The following is a 19,558-nucleotide window of genomic DNA, read 5'->3' as shown; positions in this document are numbered from 1 at the left end:
ATAACCTTGTTGACATCAAAATATTTATAAACCTGACTCTATATCATAGTGGAAATATACATAGTTTAACATGGTTGAACATCTCTTCATTCAATTGCCAGCCAAAGCATTCTTTCCAAAGTATTCCAAAGTGCCAGCCAAAGCATTCTTGTTTAGAATATGCATACAGCCCTTACCTTAAATTGGAAATTGTGCATTTGCTACATTAAAATATATAAGGCTAATCTGTTCAAAAAGTGTAAGGAAAACACATGGATATCATAGAATGTTGCTGTTTTAACAGTAAAAACTATTGAGAGAAATAATTGTAGATTTTCTAGGAAGATAAAGATAAATAGGAAGATAGGCCTAGAAAATAGCTTTGTAATGGACTATGTGTATTCTTTAGTTAGACTTTATTTTGATAGTCCACTGTAGATGCTGTAGGACTATCAAATGTTATCATGCACATTTTATCAGCTGTCTTTAACCCTTGTAATTACTGGTCAGTTTCTGGGACTGCTGTTGACTAGACAGTGGTAAATCAGTACAGTAGAGACACTGATATCGAACTCGTATGGTGGCCCTAACAGTGTTGCTGTATTTTACACATGAAGACCGCTGCTTGGTTGAGAATAGACCACCATCCAAAAAATGTTCTTGTTCAAAATTATAAAAAAAAAAAACTAAAACTGAACAGTTATATAGAGCTAGAGGATGACTAACAAATGCATTCCATTTTACATTGATAGGCTGTGATCTCTGACTACATGATGGTGATTCTCAGTGATGGATGTATTCTGATCAAGCATAATGGTATCATGTGTTTTCTTGGGCATTTAATTATCTCTACAGATTGGATCACATTCCTAGTGGAATGATGATTGTGAAGACATCGCTTTAGTCATTTAAAGATGGAAGATGGCTTGATGACATCGTAATGGACGCTTATATGTGGTGTATATAATTTTTTGTTTGTCTGTTTTTAATTTGTTAAAAAAAATGTGTAAAGTAGGCTTATATTCTTCTGAGGAATATTGCTTATTGCTTGTCTAGAGCCTGCACTGAAGGGTCCACTGACTCCTGAATCGGACTTCATCAGCCAACGTACTTGTAAAGGAGAAAACTGTTAGCATTTCTTTTTATAAAATACTACAATCAGATCTACACATGCTGTGAAAAACTTAAACATACATTAAACATACCTGAAGAACATGGAAGCAACAAAGGAGAGCATTGCTTTCACATATATCTCTGTCAACTATGAATGACCTGAAATTATCAAAGGAGATTCAATATATTTATTCAGCTATATGCTTTAGATACTGACAGTATAGTAAGAGAACTCAGTGTAAGATATCTGTGTGATGTATTTTTAATCCTTATGCTAACTAAGAACAATAAAACATAATCCAGTGTCTTTTGCATGTTCCTAGGTGCACATTAATGGACACACTGTTATAATTAATATTTGATATTGCAGTGCATATTATATACATTATAACATGATTCAGTCCTGTGCAAATGTTCGAATACTCTTGGTCGGATGAGGTTTTGTTGATTTTCTAAATGAAAATAAGGTAACGCATCTTCTACAGGGAACAAAAAATTTAACGCTTCATTTCTATTTATTTGCTGAGTTTACTGTACTGAAATGAAATAAAACAATATAGATATTTTGCGCATTAAAAAGGACAAAAACATTTTATGTTTATGTTTTTCTTTATGTTATGTATTTCTTTTTTTTTAAGTGTTAAATTCAGCAAATAATCAGCAACTATATAAAAATGTGCAGAAATGTGTTCTCTTGGAGAATGTGTACTTATTTTCACTTAGAAAATCAATAAAACATACAATTTGACAAGGGGCACCCAAACTTTTTCATTATAGTATGAATTTTTCAGTAGCTACTTTGAATCCAGAACCTATTATGAATCATTCAGTAAGTGCAATAAATTATTCAGTGACTGTTAAGAATTATTTTGTGACTACTCTGAATAATTCAGTAACAGCTAAGAATTATTCAGTATCTATTATGACTTGTTTAGTAAATAATATGACTGATACAGTAACTTATGTAAATTATTCAGTAACTATGGGAAATATGTCGCAATATTAAGCTCACAATATGACAATAACAACCCCGTACAGTTGCACAGCTGAAGATTCATAAAACAAAAGATTGTCAAAAAATTACACTTTCAAAACTGGACCAGTTTGTTCAGTCCCCAAATGATTAAATGTTGTTAAAAGGAAAGGTGATTTAACACAGTGATAAACATGCTCCTGTCACAACTTTTTTTGGAATGTATTGAAGGCATCACATTTGGAATGAGCATTTATTTACAAAAAACAATGGAGTTTATCAGGTACAACATACAACACTATTTGTGCCATTTGAATTTAATACAGGTCAAACATAATTTACAAATCACTGCTTTCTGTTTTTATTAGCATTTCACATATTATCACATATTATCATAAACCATAATCTCAAAGTCAGATCCTGGAGGGCCAGAGCTCTGCATAATTTTGCATTTTTTCTGCTCTTACACAACTCATTGTTTCAACTCATTGTTTCGTTATGATACTAAATCGATGTCATTCAACTGATCAATAAGTCACCATTCATTCCTCTCAGTAACCACTTGATCAAATGGAAAATTACTTTTAAAATCACAAATCAATTAATGATTCAATATAAGAAGCACACATCGAATTACAACTTGATAATATTGAATGATTAATAATTAAAAACAAATCACTGCACAGAATAATGGTGACGAACCTGACCATTTTTTTTGTAAAATTAAAAATAATAATTAACAGACTTTAAGTTTATAAGACAGAAATATGACTCACTTAAAATGCATATTTCAGTGGATTCGGAGTGGTTTGATGTAATATGGTTCATTGTATAGAAACTTACAGATTTCTTTACAGCTGTGGTGACAGGATCCAGAGGTCTACAAGGTAGAATATAGTCATATTATTTACAATCCAAAACCAGTGAACACATCTTCTGGAATTTTATAGGTAATGCTTACATAATGGTCAAACCAAATAGCTGTCTTGAACATTCATGAACTGAATTAATAGACTATCCAGGATTGATACAGACATGAACTAGATTAACTGGACATCCATGATCAATAAAGTTATGAAATGGATTAATTGGCTAACCAATTGGCTAATCAATAGTTATGAACTACATTTATTGGCTATCAAGAATCAGTAAACTCATAAATGGGGTTAACTCTCTATCCAGGATCAATACAGTCATAAACTGGATTAACTGACTATCCAGGATAAATACAGTCTTAAACTGGATTAATTAGTTATCCAAGATCAATACAGATAATAATATGTCTAACTATCTGACCAGGATCACTACAGTCATAAACTGGATTAACTGGCTACCCAGGATCAATTAGGTCATGAATTCAGTTAACTAGTTATCCAAGATCAGTACAGTCTATAGTATGTCAAACTATCTATCTAGGATCAATACAGGCATGAACTGGATTAACTGACTATCCAGGATATATACCATCATGAACAGGATTAACTGACTGTCCAGGATCAAGAGTCATGAACAGGATCATCCTCTCTGGGATCAATTGAGTCAATAATAGAATAATAGGCTTTGCAGGATCAATACAGTCATGAACTGGATTAACTAACTATCCCGGGATCAACACAGTCATTAACTATATTAATTGATAACCCAGGGATAAACACAGTCATGAACTAGATTAATTGATTATTCAGGATCAATACAGTCATGAACTGGATTAATTACCCATCCAGGATCAATACAGTCATGGGTAACACTTTACATTAAGGGTCGCTAATCAATCATTAATTATATAATAATCAACTATTAGTTTCCCATTATTTAGTTATTAGTTAACTCTTCATTAAGCATTAGCTATTACTTAGTAATTGATTAAGCACTTATCAATTAGTAATTAAGTACACTGTTAGGTCATAAGTTAGTTTGTCATTAGTTTATGGCTTACTTACTCATTATCTGTGTACTAACTGCTGCTTATTACATTGTTAATTAACTAGTAAGTATTTTTCTTCATATAAAGAAGTAACGTGATAACTTACTAGCACTTATGTGTTAATCCCGCTAATTATCTGTTAATTAACTTTCCATCACCTCCATATATTCAGTTGCTTCACTTTTCTCACTTTGGTTCTTGTTCATTAAAGATGCTTATGGTCACATCTGACCGTAAGATGAGTGCACACTGACGGTTTTGTTATTCATCACGTTCATTTTGGCATATCTGTACTCATCTGGTTGGAGTGCATGTAAATTTGGGCATAAATGCTGGATATGTGGCTAATTAACCAAAACTATTATAAACATAATCTGTAATTGCAAAAATAAGAACAACAGTAGAAAATTTCAATAATACTAATTTGTGTGCATGACAGTCCAGTACAAAAGTGGATGTACTTAATTTACATGCACATTGATATAAACAAGTGCTGAAACTATTTCATGTTCCATTTAAAGACACATTACACTGTGATTTTGTTTCATACTACTGACTCACAAACACAACTTCAGTCATACACTGCAATAATACAGCGTTTATTTTAGGGAATTAATTACACTAAACAATCACTCTACTATGTTAACAACACAGAGTGTTTTGTTTTATTTCACATTTTATTTTTTCCAGTTGTTGTTATTTTAATACTATTAAGTTTGGTCAGCAGGGGAGGAGTGCACTAACTGGACATCAAACTCCACCCACGAGCACGGCCATTAGCTTTCATGCCAAACACTGCCGTTTTATTGGCTGGCTACTGAAACATCTGCATGAATTAGTGTGTGCTGATATGTAAATGAGGTGCTGGTAGGCTGGTTTCATGCACTGAAGCTGATTTATCATTTATGCTCAAATCTCCACTTGTTTCCACATCGTACAAAATTGTTATGAATCAGACGCAGAGCAGTTCAAACCTTATAAAAGGCAAAAAAAGGTGTTTTTTTTTACGTAACTTTGATTATTAATGGCCATTAGATCTTTACATTTTGACCATTAATTACTTCTTAAATTCCTCTTAATCAACTATTCATTGCTTCTTAAATTCCTCTTACTTAACCATTAATTACTTCTTAAATTCCTCTTACTTAACCATTAATTACTGCTTTTGTGTCCCTCCAAGTAAGGTGACAACACAAAAGCAGTAATTAATGGTTAAGTAAGAGGAATTTAAGAAGTAATTAATGGTCAAAATATAAAGATCTAATGGCCATGGGCCCTTTTCACAAAGAGTCGCAATTACGTCCGGATTAAGCATTAGCAGTGAACTATAATGCTCAAATACTGAGCTACAACAGACATATGTTAGTTTTCGTGCATTATCATGACAAAAAGTGAGAACAGAAAGAGAATGGAAGCACTGATTTAACTTTAAACACAGCTAAAATGCTGTGTGTAGTGTATCCCTGCTTACTGCTGCTGCAGCTGCTCACATCAAGCAGTGTCTCTGTAGTTGTACAACATGCCAGCGATTTCTGTAATATTTTTGTTTTCAAAAGGAATAAACTCTCTTCTATGTAGTATTAATTTGGTAGACGTTGTTTAGCTGTTGTTAGCTAGCAACGCTAGAAGCCATTTCTAACTGTAGCTGTATTCACAGAATAAGGAAGCTAGTTTTCATTAGCTGCTGGCACCAGCTGGCTAACGTGGAGCAGGTTCTGTGACACATTTAGCTACATGATGGCAGCGACTTCTGACATAAACACAAACAAAAACTTTTATATGTAAAGTCTATTTTACAGACCTCGTTTAAACTGTATTAGCTTACGGTAGGCTAACAGGCTACAGTCGCTAATTAGCTAGCCTGCCATTAGCAGTTTGAGGAGCACCAGCTTCGTATGAGCAGCAAACTTTGAAGCTAAGTTAGCTCTAACGCTAGCTATGGTAGCGATCTGCCAAACAGCATTATTCTTATAGTTTCATGGCAATTTTTGAAGCAGCACTTCAGAAAACATCCACCTTTCACTGCTCAGTCAAAAACGAGACTCCTAGCTGAAAAAAACATCTGAAAAACCTGCTTTATGTTAGCCGGGCTAGTTTGGTTAGCAGTAGCTTCTAGCCAGTATAGCTAGTTTAATTTAAACAGAGTATAAAATTCATGCTACATATAAAAGTTCTTCTTTCTTTTGAAAACAGAAGATTACAGAATCGCTGGCATGTTGTACAAAGACACAGAGACGGCTTGATGTGAAGCAGCTGCAGCAGAACTGCAGCAAAAACAACATACAGCATCTCAGCTCTGTTTACAGTTAAATCAGAGCTTCCGTCCACTTCTTACTCTCGCTGTCACAACCGTGCAGGAAAACTAAAATACAGCTGTTGTGTTTGAGCGTTATCGTTCACTACTAAACATTCTGACATTAATCAACAAAGTTACGTAAAAAAAAGAACACCTTTTTTTGCCTTTTATAAGGTTTGAACTGCTCTGCGTCTGATTCATAACAATTTTGTACGATGCGGAAACAAGTGGAGATTTGAGCATAAATGATAAATCAGCTTCAGTGCATGAAACCAGCCTACCAGCACCTCATTTACATATCATTTACATATCAGCACACACTAATTCATACAGATGTTTCAGTAGCCAGCCAATAAAATGGCAGTGTTTGGCATGAAAGCTAATGGCCGTGCTCGTGGGTGGAGTTTGATGTCCAGCAGTGAGTGCACTCCTCCCCTGCTGACCAAACTTAATAGTATTAAAATGACAACAACTGGAAAAAATAAAATGTGAAATAAAACAAAACACTCTGTGTTGTTAACATAGTAGAGTGATTGTTTAGTGTAATTAATTCCCTAAAATAAACGCTGTATTATTGCAGTGTATGACTGAAGCTGTGTTTGTGAGTCAGTAGTATGAAACAAAATCACAGTGTAATGTGTCTTTAAATGGAACATGAAATAGTTTCAGCACTTGTTTATATCAATGTGCATGTAAATTAAGTACATCCACTTTTGTACTGGACTGTCATGCACACAAATTAGTATTATTGAAATTTCTACTGTTGTTCTTAGTTTTGCAATTACAGATTATGTTTATAATAGTTTTGGTTAATTAGCCTCATATCCAGCATTTATGCCCAAATTTACATGCACTCCTACCAGATATGAGTACAGATATGCCAAGATGAACGTGATGAATAACAAAACCGTCAGTAAATTTGTGTGCACTCATCTTACGGTCAGATGTGACCATAAGCATCTTTAATGAACAAGAACCAAAGTGAGAAAAGTGAAGCAACTGAATATATGGAGGTGATGGAAAGTTAATTAACAGATAATTAGCGGGATTAACACATAAGTGCTAGTAAATTATCATGTTACTTCTTTATATGAAGAAAAATACTTATTAGTTAATTAACAATGTAATAAGCAGCAATTAGCACACAGATAATGAGTAAGTAAGACATAAACTAATGACAAACTAACTTATGACCTAACAGTGTACTTAATTACTAATTGATAAGTGCTTAATCAATTACTAAGTAATAGCTAATGCTTAATGAAGAGTTAACTAATAACTAAATAATGGGAAACTAATAGTTGATTATTATATTTTTAATGATTGATTAGCAACCCTTAATGTAAAGTGTTACCCAGTCATGAACTGGATTAACTAACTAACCAGGGATGGATGCAGTCATGAACTGGATAAACTGACTATCCAGGATTAATACAGTCTTGAAATGTATTAACTGACTACCCAGGATCAATAGTCAAAAACTGGATTAAGTGATCACCCAGGATCATTGCAGTCAGTAAATGGATTAACAGGCCATCTAAGATCAATACAGTCATGAACTAGATTAATTGACTATCCATAATCAGTACAGTCAGATACTGGATTTACTGATGTTCCAAGATCAATGCAGTCTTGAACTGGATTGAATGACTCTCCTGGATCAATGCAGTCATGAACAGGATTGAATGACTATCCAGGATCAAGATAGTCATGAACTGGATTAAATGTTTATTCAGGATCAGTGCAGTCTGTAATACAATTAACTGGCTATCCAAGATTAATACAGTCATGAACTAGATTAACTGATTATCCAGGATCAGTCATTACTGATTACAGTCATTAACTGGATTAACTATCCACAATCAATACTATCAGTAGTAGGATTAACTAGCCATCAAACATTTATACAGTCAATAGCAGGATTAATTTGCTAGATCTAAATTTCAGATTAACACAGTCTTTAAAAGGGATGTCATGTAGGTTGCAGAAGAAATACAGTCATGAACAATGTCCAGTTGACTATCCAGGATCAGCAGGCTACCCTGGACAAGCTGCTCATCATGCTGTGAAAAGTACTACTAAGTTTGCTAGCATGCTAACTAGTTAAGCTTTAGGTAGCTCATAAGTTGATCTGTTAGTTATTTGTGAATGTTACAAGGATGAACATGTCCTTAAAAAAATTAAACTTTCCTGTTTGCTAAACATAACCTAACTAGCCAAATAGCTGGTTAGCAATGCTACATGGTAAGATAACTAACTAGCCTGTATGAGAGACTCAACGTTATCTATCCACACTATTATGACAACACCTGTTGTAAAAAGCGCTATATAAATAAACTTTGACTTGACTTGACAAAAGAATAAAGTACCTTGACATCCTGTTGATTTTGTTTTTTTTTCAATGTTAGATCTACATTTGATATGAACATTTTATCATACAATTAGCATGAAATTAACACAAGGAAGACGATTTTTAAGCTGTTTGGAAGTGTACTTGTATTTTGTATTTACACGCTCTATATGGCTAGACATCACATTAATCACTAAAATATACTGTGAATTGTCACGCATCCACCGAGCTCTAGGGTGGATTCGGACTCAATCTCCCAGAATCCTCTGGGAGATCACCTGACCCCTCACGTGACTCCGCGCTCCTATCAGCGCTCTAGATCTCCCGAATACTGATGTGAAGCACCTGTGTTATTTGTCATATGACATACTTAGTTTTAGTATTTAAGCCCGGGCTTTAGCTCAGAATAGTTGCGAGGTATTGTATCCACTTTTGCGATCTACTGAGCGTTCATTTCTTGGAATTTATCTTGTGTATGATCTTTGTCTTTCGTTTTCTCGACTTTGCCTTTTTGCTCTGCCCTTTGGATTTGTTTGCCTGATTTCGGATTACTGTTTTTGACCCATTGCCTGTATCTTCGACCACGCTGTTGCCTGTCCCCTTCTTGAACTGGATGCATTGTCAGATGTATGTTTGTGTGTATTTTCTATGCCTTTTGGATTCGACCCCTGCCTGTTTTATGACGACGACTTTGAACTGTGATTCTCTCAGTAAAGCCCCTTCTGTATTTTACATCTGCAAGCGTCTGAATCTGTTTGGCACGTTACAGAATACCTCGCCTACAATGCAGATGGCGGATTCGGGGGCCTTCCAGAAAGCGCTGACAGAGCAAGGACAAATGCTGGGACAACACCAACAGGTATTATCTGGAGTAACTCAATCCCTTGAATCCTTAGCTCACCAGCAGTCTGAACAGCAGGCTCAATTAGTCCAAATAGTCAAGAGTGTGAAGGGGTTAACCACTCAACTTCAGAATATGAAACTGCCACAGAAGTAAATATTAATCGCCCCCAATCTCAGGCTGAGACTACTTATGCTGTCTTTCCAGTTAGTAAACCCGATAAATATGATGGTGATCCCGATAAGTGCCATGGGTTTCTGCTACAGTGCTCAGTTTGCTTTGAGAATTCCCCAAATAGTTCTGATAGAGCTAAGATTTCGTTTATAATTATATATATATAGTATAAAACCGTTTTTGACCACCAGTATGGAGGCAAGGTTAGTGGGGAATTATTATCCAAATTACGTCAGGGGAATCGCTCAGTAGTAGATTACTCTCTAGAGTTCTGTACTCTAGCTGCTAGCAGTGGCTGGAATGAGGCAGCCCTGTTAGTAATGTTTAGACAAGGCTGAATCCGGATATTCTAACAGAACTTGCGTGTAAAGATGATGACTTGAATCTGGATCAGCTCATCACCCTGGCCATCCGATTAGACCATCTCCTGCACCACTGTAAAAAATCAAAGATGGAAAGAAATGTCAAAGGACCACCGACAAGAGGGAAAGTCGCATCAGAACCGCAGGAGACTTCGGAACCCATGCAGTGTGACTTTTTTCGCTTGTCACAAGAGGAAAGACAGCGCCGGATGAGGAATCATCTATGTTATTACTGTGGTAATGCTGGACATCAGCTTCGTGAGTGCCGAACCAGACCACAAACGCACAAGGCGCCGACCCCTGGACAGCACGTGGAGCATACTCCACATGCTAATGTGGTGAGTGTGCCCACAAAGGGGTTGGTTTCAAAGTCCTTCATGTTGTCTGTTTTTGTATACTGTCATCCCCAATCTGTTGTTGTCTCAGCCCTACTAGATTCGGGAGCGGAGGGGAACTTTATTCATGCCAGGCTGGTGGAGAAACTTCAAATTGCTGTGGAAAGCCTGAAAACCCCGTTGAAGGTGGCTGCACTGGACGGAGGACCTGTAGGCCTGGGAACCATCTCTCAAGTGACTCAGCCCCTGTCATTAATGACCAGTGCTCTCCACAAAGAAACTCTATCCTTTTTAGTGCTTGAACATTCTGAGTTTGAAATGATATTAGGTTTGCCCTGGCTAGAGAAACACAACCCGTCTATTTTCTGGTCTGCTCACACTATCCTCAGATGGTCTGATTTTTGTATGCAAGCCTGTATCACCCAACCCAAAATTTCTATCTCATCCACCTCTATAGAGAGCCCTAACGCCAATAGTACAGTAACCATTCCTCCAGAATACGCAGACTTAAAGGAAGCCTTTAATAAGACAAATGCTACCAAACTACCCCCACATAGAGAATACGACTGTGCTATTGAGCTAGTGGATAATTACGTGTTCCCCAAATCTAGGATCTACCCTCTGACTCAGGAGGAAGAAATAGCTGTAGATACATATATCCAAGAAGTTTTAGAACAAGGGTTCATTCGACCATCCACTTCCCCCTTTGCTTCTAGTTTTTTCTTCATTAAGAAGAAAGACGGGGGATTACGTCCATGTATAGATTATCGTGCACTTAACCAGATTACCAAGACTTACCCATATCCTCTTCCCTTAGTTCCAGTATCATTAGAACAATTAAAAGGCGCCAAGTACTTCATGAAGTTAGATCTCAGGAGTGCGTATAACCTAATTAGAATAAGGAAAGGGGATGAATGGAAGACAGCTTTTGTGACCACTAGGGGGCACTATGAATATTTGATCATGCCCTTCGGACTCTCTATCGCCCCCTCTGTCTTTCAGGCATTCATCAATGATGTGCTAAGAGATATGCTAGGGAAATATGTAATCGCTTATTTAGACGACATCCTCGTGTACTCCCCAGATCAGGCTACACATGTTCACCACGTCCGTTACGTTTTGAAGCGGTTATTGGATAACAACTTGTTTTTAAAGGCAGAGAAATGCGAGTTTCACCTCGAATCCGTTTCGTTTCTAGGATACGTCATTAGTGCCCAAGGCGTCATCATGGATGACCATAAGGTAGACGCAGTTACCCAATGGCCTGTTCCCTCCTCTGTCAAGGAATTACAGAGATTCCTAGGTTTTGCGAATTTTTACCGTCGTTTTATACATAATTTTAGCACTATTGCAGCTCCCCTTACATCTCTACTCAAAGGTGGACCCAAGAAACTTAGATGGACAGAACAAGCTGAGGGTGCTTTTAAGAAGTTAAAAGAGGCCTTCACAACCGCTCCCATTCTTAAACACCCCGACCCGTCGGAGCCTTTTGTAGTCGAAGTAGATGCCACCGAGACGGGGCCGTTCTGTCCCAACGCTCTGGTAATCCTCCCAAATTACACCCCGTTGCCTTTTTTTCCCACAAGTTATCTCCTGCAGAAAAGAATTACGGCATTGGAGACCGAGAACTGCTAGCTGTCAAGCTTGCGTTAGAAGAATGGCGACACTGGCTTGAAGGAGCAAATCACCCTTTTGTCGTTCTCACTGATCATAAGAACTTGGAGTATCTCTGTAATGCCAAGCGCTTAAATGCTCGCCAAGCCAGATGGTCTCTGTTCTTCTCACGTTTTAGCTTTAGTATTACGTATCGACCAGGCTCTTGAAATACTAAGGCAGATGCCCTATCTCGAATGCACCAAGATGACAACCCCGTTACACCGACCGGTACTCCTGAACGAATCCTCCCTCCTGAAGTATCCATCTCCTCTATTAGATGGTAAATAGATGAGGCCATTATGAAGGCATTGACCAACATTAGTGTGCCAAGCCAATGCCCCCAGAAAAGATATATGTCCCCGCTCCATTTCGTACGCAATTACGTGGGCCCATTCCTCCCTCACATCTGGTCACCCTTGACAAACCCGAACCCATCAGTTCCTGTCGCACCGATATTGGTGGGAAACAATGCATAAAGATATCCATGCCTTTGTAATGTTCCCAGTGTAAGACACCCAAAACCTTGCCCGCTGGTAAGCTAGTACCTTTACCAGTGCCTAATAGACCTTGGTCACATCTGGCTGTAGATTTTGTAACAGACCTGCCTGAGTCACAGGGATATACCACTATTTTGACTGTTATTGACCATTTTTCCAGGGGGGTGAGATTTATCCCTTTTTCGTCTATCCCTAGCGCTTTTCAGACAGGGGAAGCTTTATTCAATCAGGTTTTTCGCCTATTTGGTATACCTGAGGACATTGTGTCAGACCGGGGACCCCAGTTTACATCACAAGTTTGGGCGGCTTTCTTTGAGAACATCGGGGTGTCCGTCAGTCTTACTTCCGGATATCACCCTCAATCAAACGGACAATGTGAGAGAATGAATCAAGAATTAGGGAACTTTTTGAGAATTTTCTATTGTGAGAATCACACAGATTGGTCTCGTTTTTTGGCATGGGCTGAAATAGCACAAAACTCTCTCACGAGTTCTGCGACTGGCATGACTCCTTTTCAGTGCTATCTGGGATATCAACCTCCGTTAGCCCCTTGGACTGGTTCACCCTCGGATGTTCCTGCGGTAGACTCGTGGATGCAAAGGAGTGAACAGGTTTGGGAACAAACGCATCAACGTATCGAGAACGTGTTGCAAAGGAACAAGGAACAGGCGGATCGACACAGGAGTGAAACACCAGTGTATCAGCCAGGAGATCGAGTGTGGTTGGCCACCAGAGACTTCAGAAACGTAGAGGGAAGTAGGAAACTCCAACCAAAATATATTGGACCTTTCAAAGTGGTTAAACGTATTAATGATGTGACATATAGGTTAGACTTACCTCCCCGATTTAGAGTCTCGCGTTCGTTTCATGTGTCTCTTCTTAAACCTGTCATTGCAGGGTCGTTGGACGAGGCTTCACCAGACATCACGCCAACACCGCCGGACGTGATAGATGGGGAACCAGTCTACGCTGTCCGTAAGCTGCTGGACTCTCGGAGACGAAGGGGTCTACTGCAGTATTTGGTAGACTGGGAGGGATATGGCCCAGAGGAGCAGTGCTGGGTCCCTGCACAGGGACATCCTGGACCCAGGTCTCATAGCGGAATTCCACAGTCGACATCCAGAGAAGCCTGCTCTTTGTCCTAGGGGTCGCCCGCGAAGGGGTCTCTCTGGCTCTCTCCCAGATCGTCTTAGGGGTCCTCGTGTAGGGACCCCATCTGTCCGGCGCTTCGGCAGCCCTGGGTCAGCCCCTGTTCGAAAATCTGGCGGTGGGCGGTGTGGTCGTCCTGGCCGGCCTCGTTCCGAGGCCACCCGGACTCTTGATTCTCTCAGTAAAGCCCCTTCTGTATTTTACATCTGCGAGCGTCTGAATCTGTTTGGCACGTTACATGAATACAGAAATTGTCACTGGCAGCATTGTTTTGAGCACATTGGAGTATAGTTTTAGCACATGAACAATAACTTTGTTTAGAAATACTTTGTCAAAGTATAAGCACATTTTTGTAAGCACATTTTCAACATAAAATGAATCTTATATATATATATATATAGTTATATATGTGTATATATATGTATATATATGTGTGTATATATATGTGTATATATATGTATATATATGTGTATATATATATATATATGTATATATATGTGTATATATATGTGTATATATATATATATATATGTATATATATATATATATATATATGTGTATATATATGTGTATATATATATATATATATATATATGTGTATATGTGTATATGTGTATATATATGTGTATATATATGTGTATATGTATGTATGTATGTATGTATGTATGTATGTATGTATGTATGTATGTATGTATGTATGTATGTACATAATTCAACAGCAAGCCAAACTCCATTCAAATGAGTACATGGGAATCAGGATAAAGCTCCAGTGCTTTATTGAGTGAATAGGAGCGCAATAAAAGGAAAAATAAGAAATTTTAAATGCAAGCATTGTTTTGAGTGCATAAATAATACATTGTTTAGAAATACTTTGTCAAAGTATAATTTTAGCCTAAGCATTGTAAGCATATTTTTAACACAAAATGAATCTTTTAGAAGTAACATACTGTTCGTCTTAGGTGTATATATGTACGCAACTCAACAGCAAGCCAAACTCCCTTCCAATGAATACATGGGAGTCAGGATTATAGTCTCCAAGCTCCAGTGCTTTATTTAGCTGCACATTCATGCACTGAATGAATAGGAATGAAACGATAAGAAAAAATAAGAATAACAAAATACAGTGTGAATAATGCCATTAAAGCTATAGCATGCTCAATAAGGTATAACAGTACAGGGGTGACTGGAAAAGGCTACTGAATACAATGCTCCGCTGGTTATGAAAACCTGCATACTGTCAGCATAACATTTAATTGAATAAATATTTTAAAGCTATGGCAAACTGCAGTGACAAATCACAAATGCTGTATATAAACGGCTAGCTCTCCTTATATGGTTTAACATGCATAGGGACAAAGAATAGAGGCTAAGCTAACAGTAGCAGCATACAGAAACAAGGCTACATAGCGCTTTTTAACACAAAGTGAACATGAACCTGATGCTGGTGGCATCCTGTATAAACAAAAATAATGTGTCACCACAACTTAGTAAGGCATGGGAACAAGATAATAAAGTCGTGGCCACAACTTAGTAAGACGTGGAAACGAGATCCTAATGAGTGGCACAACTTAGTAAGGCATGATGTCATGGCTGCTGGAGTGTTAGACTGAACTATTCTTGCTTCGCAGCTGCAAGGGAAAGACAAAGGCTGTCAAACTAAAAGTCCTCAGCAGGGGGTGCTATTTAACACAAACTAAGGACAGGACAAGTATTCTTCATTGAAGCACAATTCTAACACATAAGTAAATACTAGGGCTGTCAATCGATTAAAAAAAAATTAACTAATTAATTGCACAATTTGCTGTGATTAATTGCGATTAATTGCATTTTCCCTTTTTAACACTGATGCTTTTAATAATAGATATTTAAATGTAAAATAAAAGAATCAATGTAGTATCAACACAATGGAATTATATTTATGTTCAAATATGTTTGTTTAATTGTATCTTTTTCACTTTGAACACAGATTGCCCCTTGTGAACCATGTTCAAGTACCACTTAAATTTCAAAAAAGTCAGCAATATCAATGCAAAATACGAAAAAGGAACAAGGAAAGATTCTCCTTAAGGTTCAGATTGCTGAATCTTATTCTTTCTGTAGTAAGGATTCAGCTTATTTCTCCTTTACACTCAGCCAGTTACTGAGACAGACCAGTTTATTTACATTATCAGGGGACAAAGCAGCTCTCTTCTTTTGGATGATGTGGCCTGAGAGTGAAAACAACCTCTCACAAGGCACTGTGGTTGCAGGGGTTGACAGGTATTTGCGTGCAATGGGTGCCAGCCTCGCATGTGCTCCTTCTCTCTTTGACCACCACTGTAGTGGACACCCCTCTATATCCATTTTGGGCTCTGCTCTGTAGCGGTCCAGACATTGTTCTATGGACTTGTCCTCTTTGTCTGTATCCGTATCAGAAGAACCCAGCAAGAAGGCAGACATCCTCCTCTTCTTTGAAGGCTGTGTTTCTGTTGCCTCTGCAGACTGTTGTTGTGCAGGCATCTCTGCCATCATCAAGTTGTGTAATGAAGCCCATACTTCACTCCTTTCATCTTTGGGAAGACACTTCAGATCCTTAAACCTGGGATCAAGTGCAGTAGCGATCTTCAGCCATGTGACGTTGGTGGTGTCCTTCCGTTTAGCTAGGTCTGTGGTAAAGAACCTCACTACATAGACTGGATCATCATCTGAGGGCTCCATAACTCTGAACATTTGGCATAAGGCTGGCAACACCACTGAACAAGAGACATACTGCTCTCCTCCGAGTAGTTCAGTCACATATCTGCAATGGAAAGCACAAGATGTTTTAAACATGTTAGTAAATTTATATTAATTACAGAGAGAAAAACACTCAGTACTTTGCTGTATGTATGCTACGCATGCCTGCATGCACACAGAGGATCCAGTGGGAGAGTGAGCAAGAAGATACACAGGGAGAGACTTCAGACACACACATGCATAAGTAGACAAAGAGATCAAGAACAGACACATGCACACAGAAAACACAGGCAGATGGTACATAAACACAGAAAACACAGACAGAGAGCACATACACACAGAAAACAGGGAGAGAGAAAGAACATACACATACACAGCGAGAGAGACATACAGCCACGGCGAGTGAGAGCAGAAAGAAATATTAACTCAACTGCAAGGTTCAAGTAGTTCCTCTAGCTTTTGCAGTTTGGCAAGCTCCTTTCCATTCAACATGGCAACGCTGCTGTTTTGCAGAGCCAGTGTAGTGGTCAATGGAGATTTATTTCGCAGGATTCGCTTCACCATCTCTAGAGGAGAATTCCATCTTGTTGCAACGTCCTGAACGAGTGATTCTTGCTTCTGTCCAAGTGCAACTTGCTGTTCACTTAATTCATGTGCGTTTGATGGACTGTGCTTAAAGTGTCCGACAATCTTGCGACATTTAGCCAGAAGACTTTCGAATCCACTGTCACGAAGCGAAACCGTGACCGTTCTTTGCAGACTGTGGGCCATACAGGGCAAATGTTCAAATGTTAGCAGCCTCGCGGCTGCAACCATATTACGAGCACTGTCAGTGCCAAGTGTAGTTAACTTTTCCGTGATGTTCCATTCTTTTGCAACATCCAGAAAATGATCAGCACATGCCTCTGCGTAGTTTCGCGTTTCTGTTTTACTCACAGTTAGCGCAAACGACTGCAGATTCCATTGTTTATCAGTGAAGTGCGCAGTGCCGCCCAAGTAGTTGTCATTGCTTACCGAAGTCCAGTGGTCCCCTGTGAGAGCGACACACTTTGCTTGCTCAAGCATGTTCATCCTTCGTGACCTGTTGCTTTCATACAAAGTGTGCATTCTTGAAACAATAGTTCCTCTCGAGGGTAGATTATAAGAGGTGTCTCCTGATGCAATTCGAATGATTTCCCTCAGTCCATCATCTTCTACTATGTTAATCGGGCGGCAGTTTTTAGCTATCCAGTTAACCAAAGCAGTAGTTACCTTCTCACTCACAGGTTTCGTTATTCGTCCACGAGTACCACACTCCTGTAATGTTAACTGACGAGGCCCCTAAGAGGTAGTTTCGGTAGGGTGTTTTGCTTTGAGGTGGTATGTCAAAGACGAATTACTTCTGTGGTAATTAAATTCGGCTTTGCAGACTGTACAGATTACTTTTGTTTTCTCCAAGGTTCAATCAGGCAACTTTTTAAAGTAAAACTTTACGCCTAAAACTCCATCCTTGTCCTTATCCATCTTTTTGGTTCGGTTTGGCGGTACACCTCGTCATAAGTCAGCCGCCACAGGAAGTAAACACCCAGCTGCGTTAATTGCGTTAATATTTTTAACGCGTTAAATATTTCAAATTAATCGCAACAATTAACGCATTAATTTTGACAGCACTAATAAATACCCTTTTTGTTAAAGTACAGTTTTAGCATAAAAGAAGCACAGTTAGCATAATTTGATGTAGCCCTGTTTCAACACAAAATTGACATATGTATTTTAAGCATACTTCATTGATATTGATATTTTTTAGCACAGCAGTAACAAATGCTCCTAGGACACACTTTGCAAAAGTATAGTTTTATTATAAAATAAGCATATTATATATTTTAAGCATACATATATCATCAGTGCCAAATTAGCACACCCAAACGAAGTATTTTTTTTCAAAGTGGATTTGAATATAGATTCAGTAGGTACAAAGTTAAGCATAAAGTAATTGTATATGGCTTAAGTAGACTAATATTATATTAAAGCATACTTCTTTTTCACAAGAGTTTCTTATTCACAATCTATGGCTTTTCTGTGCTTTTAGAGTTTTTTTTTTTTTATTAATGTAAATACTGAGTTACAAATATTTGTTGCAAAGAGGGTCAGCACAGTTTGTTAATGTGTTTATGCTTTTACCTATATGCTCCTGCATGAATGCGACAATGTTAGTCACTTCGATTGAAAGATTGTTGCACTTATGTATTTCCTCTGCTCAAATTGAGTTGGGTGGGATTATGTTAGAAGAGGCTAACATCACGTTTTCCCACATAACAATCAGAATTAGGATGTCAAAAGATGTCTGTGCTGCTGGACAGAGTGCAAGTACATTAACTAACTTCTTTGTGCATAATTTGTTGGAAGCTCACATTGCTTGAATGATTTGCCAAGGCAAAGACTGTGTGTGAGGTTGATAAAACTGCTCAACAGGAGAAAAGTTGAAACTATACTGGTACTAATCAGTTAATCTGTATTTAACTGTTTAAGGACAGGCAGCATTGGAAGCCAGTGTGTGGAGGGCTGGACTTTGTATTACAGAAAATATAATGGACATTATCAAAGAGAGAGAGAAGCTCAGTTATGTGGTGAGTGGGGGCGGAGCACGAGTGTATGGATAACTGAGGTTACAGTATGGGCTCAACAACTGGAGAACAGAGGCGGGGATTTCTTATATCTATACATATCAATCTGCTGTTGTTTTTGGGATATAATGCTCCTGTATAATAAATCATAATATATAAACCTGAGAAACTATATTAGCAGGCTTTATTCATGTTCGCTAAACTTGTTTCACTAAACATCTAGTTATAAATATAATTTATAAACTTGACATTCATGGTATTTACTTTTGACCCCCTGACCCACCCCAATTTCACAGACACATATTAACCAAAATGATGTATTTAGTAAAAATATGGCTAGTTGTTTTTCAAATAAGGTTATGTTTCTTAGTCTTTGCTTGTATTAACAAGATAGGAAGGCATGTGAGTGCCCCTAATGGATGAAACACCCTGTTTAGATTGTGTCATGCCAACAACACCCAGCAGTTACCTGGTCATTTTACATTCATGGGAGAAAAACAATTATTTAAATCCTTTGTACTTATGTTCTTTAATGAAAATGCATTAACAGTTCAAGAGACTGTAATTATTAAACATGGTGAACAAACAAAA

The sequence above is a fragment of the Colossoma macropomum genome, unplaced genomic scaffold, assembly GCF_904425465.1.
Source record: "Colossoma macropomum unplaced genomic scaffold, Colossoma_macropomum, whole genome shotgun sequence".
Lineage (NCBI taxonomy): Eukaryota > Metazoa > Chordata > Actinopteri > Characiformes > Serrasalmidae > Colossoma > Colossoma macropomum.
Note: the sequence above shows the minus strand (reverse complement) of the source record.